At 31.7% G+C, this 8,397-nt stretch overlaps 1 long non-coding RNA gene across 1 annotated transcript; it reads right to left on the reverse strand.

The window, feature by feature from the left end:
• Positions 1 to 433: 433 nt before the first annotated feature.
• LOC132289404 (uncharacterized) lies at positions 434 to 2,347 on the reverse strand. The gene is made up of 3 exons (XR_009474526.1): positions 1,362 to 2,347; positions 975 to 1,042; positions 434 to 700 (listed from the first exon to the last, which is right to left on the reverse strand). It is a non-coding gene; the product is annotated as an uncharacterized LOC132289404 (long non-coding RNA).
• Positions 2,348 to 8,397: the final 6,050 nt, after the last annotated feature.

Genomic DNA, 8,397 nt, shown 5'->3' on the forward strand with positions numbered 1-8,397 from the left:
CCAGCCTTTCTTGTATCATCATGTGACTCGCCATAAATAGTTTGTTTTGTTCTGCCAAGTCTATTATAGCCTTTTCCATTTTCTGCATACCAGTTAAGCACTCCTGTTCTCTTCTCATACCACCCTGCATAGGTTGTTCTACTTCAGCCTCAACAGGAACATAAGTGGCTTCACCCTCAGTTCCATGATAACCACTTTCCCTTTCCATTTCTTTTTATCTGCAATGAATCTCAAATATAACAACATATATATGATACATAATCACCACTTATATCTGTTAGTATAACATTAAGTCAAATAAATGACTCTACTACACACTTCTTACTGCCACTGCCAGTCTAGACTCTTCTGACCTCCAGAACCTAGAAAACCTAGGCTCTGATACCAAAAGTTGACACACCCCAACCCAATTTACATTATTAAACAAATTGAATAAATTGGAATGCATCTAACCATCTGCATTAACCTCCTTCAAATATAACGTCATCCTACATCAGAGCACCTGTTTAACAGTTTACAATTCAAAAACTACCTATAGGCCTGTTATGCAAATTCTGACAAACAAAAAAAACATTAACGGCAACTTATACTATTAAATTCTATTACAATATTTACATATTAAACAAAAGACGTTCCATTGTTCTTTTTCCCATTCCCACTCAAAAATTCTAGACCTGGCAGTAGCGACCCAACCTTGTACCTGAAAAAAATATAGATATGGAAGGAGTGAGCTTAAAGCCCAGTGAATGCAACACTACTACATCAGAGTAATATAAACAAATATTATCTGATAACTTCAATTAAACTTCATTAATATATTACAGGCATTAAAATATAGTACTCTCCTTCTAGGCCAGAGTATGGACCCTATTTAAATATAATCAAATTATATATATTCATCTTCAACTCACATAAACAACTTCAATACTTCAATTAAACACATCCAGGTATAAACTTCCAGTGAGTACACTCACCTTGGCTACTTTTCAAATTGTCTACTTATCCTTTGATATTGCTGAAGTGATCAGTTCATTCTCCTTGCCTGGACAAGAATATAACCAAGTTATATTTATTTTCTAAAGAGAATTAAATCACAATCATCACCTCAATTACAATTCTCAAACTTTATACACCCTTTTGGCTAAATTCTAATCACATGTCTTTATATAAATTTCCAGCTTGATGACCCCAAAGAAAATAACCATAACCATGGTATCACTTACACAAAACAGCCTTTGAATAAATAAATAAAATATAAAAAAAATAGATGATACATATACTGGAACAATTAATTGGATTAATTATTCAAATAACTGAATAATCAACTTCCAACATAGAACTTATAATATAAAACCCCTCACCTTTGCTTGAATTCAACAACAATTTAGAGAGAAAACCCCCTTTTTCCTTTTCTATCCTCCTCCTCCGTATTTTTCTTCTCTCTTTGAACTATCACTAAATAGCTCACTGTTTTGATATATTTTGTGTGTCTCAACCAAAACAATGGCTTTCTCAAAGGCGGTCCAAACAGGTTTAAAAAGATAGAATTAACCTTATCTATATATAGAGTATATCTACATAATTGCGTGTCCTGTGTGTTCGGTCCAGCCTTGTGCAGCCAGCAACCTGACTTTACTCATCTCTATCCATATAAATGATAATTGAAACCTATATATATATACAACTATATATTGCAGCCACCAGCCACCACTTTAAAGCATAATAACTTTAGTCTTGAAAAGTATATAGTCACATGGATGGTGTAAATCTAGTCTCCAGGAAATGTAAATTGTCACATAGCTTATGTGACATGTGTTACCCAAAGTTTAATAATATTTTCTTCTTCTACGGCTGAAAAATCCCTCCTTTGTTTCTATTTGTATTTTTATTATTTTTTTTTCTTTTTCTTGTCCATGCAAATCTCTAGACAACGTGTCACTTAGATATAAATGTGATTTTCCCCTCTTCATGACTCATGCGTGTGTGTGTCAATTAGTAACAGCCTCCTTTGGAAGCTTTTAGAATAAAGTGTATTACTAGATATCTATATACATGGGTGGGTGGAATATGTACTTGACCTGGTCAATAACTTACCCATATATATAAATAACTACTTGGTCAAACTTTAAAATAAAACATAAGTATATCAATATATATTAGAACCATCACACCACTTCCACCATTTATTACCTTCAGCACCAATGACCTTAGTAGACACCCATTCTCTAGTATCACACATATAACCACACACACGTACACATGGAATATTATCATTTTTATTATTTATTTTCTTACCATTGGCTGTCACCAACTTAATAAGTTTTGACACCAACTATTAACTTCACCATACAAACTACTACATAAAATATTCCATAAATGATGTCTAATAAAAATTAAATTATGCTAATAAAAAAATAATTATGTATTGGGGCCTTACATAATAGGTACCTCGATCGAGGTATTTTCATTCAAAGATTCATTCTTTGGTCATTAAAACACTCTTCGGGACTTCACACGTGACACGGAGAAGTTAAACTCAAAAGTCTCATTTTCTTTCAGAGATTCAATCTTTATACATTAAAACGGTCTAGTGACAAAATAGGTATCTTGATTGAGGTTATTTCATTCAAACATTCAATCTTTACTCATTAAAAACTCTTCGTGACGTCAAAGGGATCTCGAATAAATTTAACTCAAAACTCTCATTTTGTTTAAAGGATTCGACCTTTATACATTTAAAAAGGTCCAGTGACATAATAGGTACCCTGATTGAGGTAATTTCATTCAAAGATTCAATCTTTTCTCATTAAAACACTCTTCGTGATGTCAAGGGGATCTCGAATAAGTTTAACTCAAAACTCCCATTTTCTTTCAAAGATTCAATCTTTACACATTAAAATGGTTTAGTGAAATCACAGGTACCTTAATTGAGGTATTTTCATTCAAAGATTTAATCTTTGATCATTAAAACACTCTTCGGAACGTCAAATGGAACTCGAATAAGTTTCTCTCGAAACTCTCATTTTCATTCAAAGATTCAATCTTTAGTTATAAAACACCCTTCGCGACTTCATAGGTAACTCGAACAAGTGAAACTCAAAACTCTCATTTTCTTACAAAGATTCAATCTTGATACACTAAAAAGTTCTCGTGACATAATAGATACTTTGATTGAGGTAATTTCATTCAACGATTCAATCTTTACTCGTTAAAACACTCTTCGTGACGTCGAAGTGATCTCGAACAAGTTTAACTTAAATCTCTCATTTTCTTTCAAAGATTCAACCCTTGTACATTGAAATGGTCTAGTGAAATAATAGGAACCTTGATGGAGGTATTTTCAATCAAAGATTCAATCTTTGATCATTAAAACACTCTTCGGGACGTCAAAGGGAACTCGAATTAGTTCAACTGAAAACTCTCATTTTCTTTCAAAGATTCAATTTTTATACGTTAATAAGGTCTACTGACATATAGGTACCTTTATTGAGGTATTTTCATTCGAAGATTCGATCTTTAATCACTAAAACACTCTTCGCAACTCCATACGTCACTCAAATAAGTAAAACTCAAAACTATCATTTTCTTTCAAAGATTCAATCTTTATACGTTAAAATGGTCTAGTGACATAATAGGTACCTCGATTCAGGTAATTTCATTCAAAGATTTAAACCTTACTCATTAAAACACTCTCCGTGACGTCAAAAGAATCTCGAATAAGTTTAACTCAAAACTCTTATTTTCTATCAAAGATTTTATCTTTATACATTAAAATGGTCTAGTGACATAAAAGGTACTTTGATTGAGGTATTTTCATTCAAAGATTCAATCTTTACTTATTAAAACACTCTTTGCGTCCTCAAAGGGAACTTGAATATGTTTTACTCAAAATTCTCATCCTCTTTCAAGATTCAATCTTTATACCTTAAAAAGGTCTAGTGACATAATCGGTACCTTGATTGAGGTGATTTGTTTCAAAGATTCAATCTTTGCTCATTAAAACACTCTTCGTGACGTCAGGGGGATCTCGAATAAGTTTAACTCAAAACTCTCATTTTCTTTCAAAGGTTTAATCTTTATACATTAAAATTGTCTATTGACATAGTAGGTACCTTGATTGAGGTATTTTCATTCAAAGATTCAATCTTTACTCATTAAAACACTCTTCGGGACGTTAAAGGGATCTCGAATAAGTTTGACTCAAAACTCTCATTTTCATTCAAAGATTCAATCTTTAGAAATTTAAAAAGGTCTAATGACATAATAGGTACCTTTATAGAGGTATTTTTATTCAAAGATTCAATCTTTTGCCATTAAAACACTCTTTGCGACTTCATAGGTAACTTGAATAAGTTAAACTCAAAACTCTCACTTTCTTTCAAAGATTCAATCTTTATACAATAAAAAGGTCTACTGACCTAATAGGTAACTTGTTTGAGGTAATTTCATTCAAAGATTCAATCTTTAGTCATTAAAATACTCTTCGTGACGTCAATGGGATATCGAATAAGTTTAACTCAAACTCTAATTTTCTTTTAGAGATATAACTATATACGTTAAAGTGGTCGAGTGACATAATAGGTACCTTGATTTAGGTATTTTCATTCAAAGATTTAATCTTTACTCATTAAAACACTCTTCGGGACGTCAAAGGGAACTCGAATAAATTTAACTCAAAACTCTCATTTTCTTTCAAAGATTCAATCTTTATACATTAAAATGGTCCAGTGACATAATAAGCACCTTTGTTGAGGTATTTTCATTCAAACATTCAATCTTTAGTCATTAAGACGGCCTTCGCGACTTCATAGGTAACTCGAATAAGTTAAACTCAAAACTTTCATTTTCTTTTAAAGATTCCATCTCTATACATTAAAAAGGTCTAGTGACTTAGTAGGTACCTTGATTAAGCTAATTTTATTCAATGATCTTGTCTTTACTCATTAAAACACTCTTCATGACGTCAAAGGGATCTCAAATAAAGTTAACTCGAAACTCTCATTTTCGTTGAAAGATTTAATCTTTATAAATTAAAATCATCTAGTGACATAAAAAGTACCTTGATTGAGATAATTTCATTCAAAGATTCAATCTTTACTCATTAAAACACTCTTCGAGACGTCAAAGGGATCACGAATAAGTTTAACCCAAAACTCCCGTGTTCTTTCAAAAATTTGATCTTTATACATTAAAATGGTCTAGTGGCGTAATAGGTACCTTGATTTGATGTATTTTCATTCAAAGATTCAATCGTTACTCATTAAAACACTCCTCGCGACTTCATGCGTAACCCGAATAAGTTAAACTCAAAACTCTCATTTTCTTTCAAAGATTCAATCTTTATACATTAAAAAGGTCTAGTGACAGATTAGGAACCTTGATTGAGGTAATTTCATTCAAGGATTCAATCCTTACTCATTAAAACACTCTTCGTCACGTCGAAGTGTTCTCGAATAAGTTTAACTCAAAACTCTCATTTCTTAACAAAGATTTAATCTTTGTACATTAAAATGGTCTAGTGGCATAATAGGTACCTCGATCGAGGTATTTTCGTTCAAAGATTCATTCTTTGGTCATTAAAACACTCTTCGGGACTTCACACGTGACCCGGAGAAGTTAAACTCAAAACTCTCATTTTCTTTCAGAGATTCAATCTTTATACATTAAAACGGTCTAGTGACAAAATAGGTATCTTGATTGAGGTTATTTCATTCAAACATTCAATCTTTACTCATTAAAAACTCTTCGTGACGTCAAAGGGATCTCGAATAAATTTAACTCAAAACTCTCATTTTGTTTAAAGGATTCGACCTTTATACATTTAAAAAGGTCCAGTGACATAATAGGTACCCTGATTGAGGTAATTTCATTCAAAGATTCAATCTTTTCTCATTAAAACATTCTTCGTGATGTCAAGGGGATCTCGAATAAGTTTAACTCAAAACTCCCATTTTCTTTCAAAGATTCAATCTTTACACATTAAAATGGTTTAGTGAAATCACAGGTACCTTGATTGAGGTATTTTCATTCAAAGATTCAATCTTTGATCATTAAAACACTCTTCGGAACGTCAAAGGGAACTCGAATAAGTTTCTCTCGAAACTCTCATTTTCATTCAAAGATTCAATCTTTAGTTATAAAAACACCCTTCGCGACTTCATAGGTAACTCGAACAAGTGAAACTCAAAACTCTCATTTTCTTACAAAGATTCAATCTTGATACACTAAAAAGTTCTCGTGACATAATAGATACTTTGATTGAGGTAATTTCATTCAACGATTCAATCTTTACTCGTTAAAACACTCTTCGTGACGTCGAAGTGATCTCGAACAAGTTTAACTCAAATCTCTCATTTTCTTTCAAAGATTCAACCCTTGTACATTGAAATGGTCTAGTGAAATAATAGGAACCTTGATGGAGGTATTTTCAATCAAAGATTCAATCTTTGATCATTAAAACACTCTTCGGGACGTCAAAGGGAACTCGAATTAGTTCAACTGAAAACTCTCATTTTCTTTCAAAGATTCAATTTTTATACGTTAATAAGGTCTACTGACATATAGGTACCTTTATTGAGGTATTTTCATTCGAAGATTCGATCTTTAATCACTAAAACACTCTTCGCAACTCCATACGTCACTCAAATAAGTAAAACTCAAAACTATCATTTTCTTTCAAAGATTCAATCTTTATACGTTAAAAAGGTCTAGTGACATAATAGGTACCTCGATTCAGGTAATTTCATTCAAAGATTTAAACCTTACTCATTAAAACACTCTCCGTGACGTCAAAAGAATCTCGAATAAGTTTAACTCAAAACTCTTATTTTCTATCAAAGATTTTATCTTTATACATTAAAATGGTCTAGTGACATAAAAGGTACTTTGATTGAGGTATTTTCATTCAAAGATTCAATCTTTACTTGTTAAAACACTCTTTGCGTCCTCAAAGGGAACTTGAATATGTTTTACTCAAAATTCTCATCCTCTTTCAAGATTCAATCTTTATACCTTAAAAAGGTCTAGTGACATAATCGGTACCTTGATTGAGGTGATTTGTTTCAAAGATTCAATCTTTGCTCATTAAAACACTCTTCGTGACGTCAGGGGGATCTCGAATAAGTTTAACTCAAAACTCTCATTTTCTTTCAAAGGTTTAATCTTTATACATTAAAATTGTCTATTGACATAGTAGGTACCTTGATTGAGGTATTTTCATTCAAAGATTCAATCTTTACTCATTAAAACACTCTTCGGGACGTTAAAGGGATCTCGAATAAGTTTGACTCAAAACTCTCATTTTCATTCAAAGATTCAATCTTTAGAAATTTAAAAAGGTCTAATGACATAATAGGTACCTTTATAGAGGTATTTTTATTCAAAGATTCAATCTTTTGCCATTAAAACACTCTTTGCGACTTCATAGGTAACTTGAATAAGTTAAACTCAAAACTCTCACTTTCTTTCAAAGATTCAATCTTTATACAATAAAAAGGTCTACTGACCTAATAGGTAACTTGTTTGAGGTAATTTCATTCAAAGATTCAATCTTTAGTCATTAAAATACTCTTCGTGACGTCAATGGGATATCGAATAAGTTTAACTCAAAACTCTAATTTTCTTTTAGAGATATAACTATATACGTTAAAGTGGTCGAGTGACATAATAGGTACCTTGATTTAGGTATTTTCATTCAAAGATTTAATCTTTACTCATTAAAACACACTTCGGGATGTCAAAGGGAACTCGAATAAATTTAACTCAAAACTCTCATTTTCTTTCAAAGATTCAATCTTTATACATTAAAATGGTCCAGTGACATAATAAGCACCTTTGTTGAGGTATTTTCATTCAAACATTCAATCTTTAGTCATTAAGACGGCCTTCGCGACTTCATAGGTAACTCGAATAAGTTAAACTCAAAACTTTCATTTTCTTTCAAAGATTCCATCTCTATACATTAAAAAGGTCTAGTGACTTAGTAGGTACCTTGATTAAGCTAATTTTATTCAATGATCTTGTCGTTACTCATTAAAACACTCTTCATGACGTCAAAGGGATCTCAAATAAAGTTAACTCGAAACTCTCATTTTCGTTGAAAGATTTAATCTTTATAAATTAAAATCATCTAGTGACATAAAAAGTACCTTGATTGAGATAATTTCATTCAAAGATTCAATCTTTACTCATTAAAACACTCTTCGAGACGTCAAAGGGATCACGAATAAGTTTAACCCAAAACTCCCGTGTTCTTTCAAAAATTTGATCTTTATACATTAAAATGGTCTAGTGGCGTAATAGGTACCTTGATTTGATGTATTTTCATTCAAAGATTCAATCCTTACTCATTAAAACACTCCTCGCGACTCATGCGTAACCCGAATAAGTTAAACTCAA

Source organism: Cornus florida, unplaced genomic scaffold, assembly GCF_030987335.1.
Source record: "Cornus florida cultivar Cherokee Brave unplaced genomic scaffold, ASM3098733v1 CherokeeBrave_3.0.0_Hap2_scaffold_19, whole genome shotgun sequence".
In the NCBI taxonomy this organism is placed as follows: Eukaryota; Viridiplantae; Streptophyta; class Magnoliopsida; order Cornales; family Cornaceae; genus Cornus; species Cornus florida.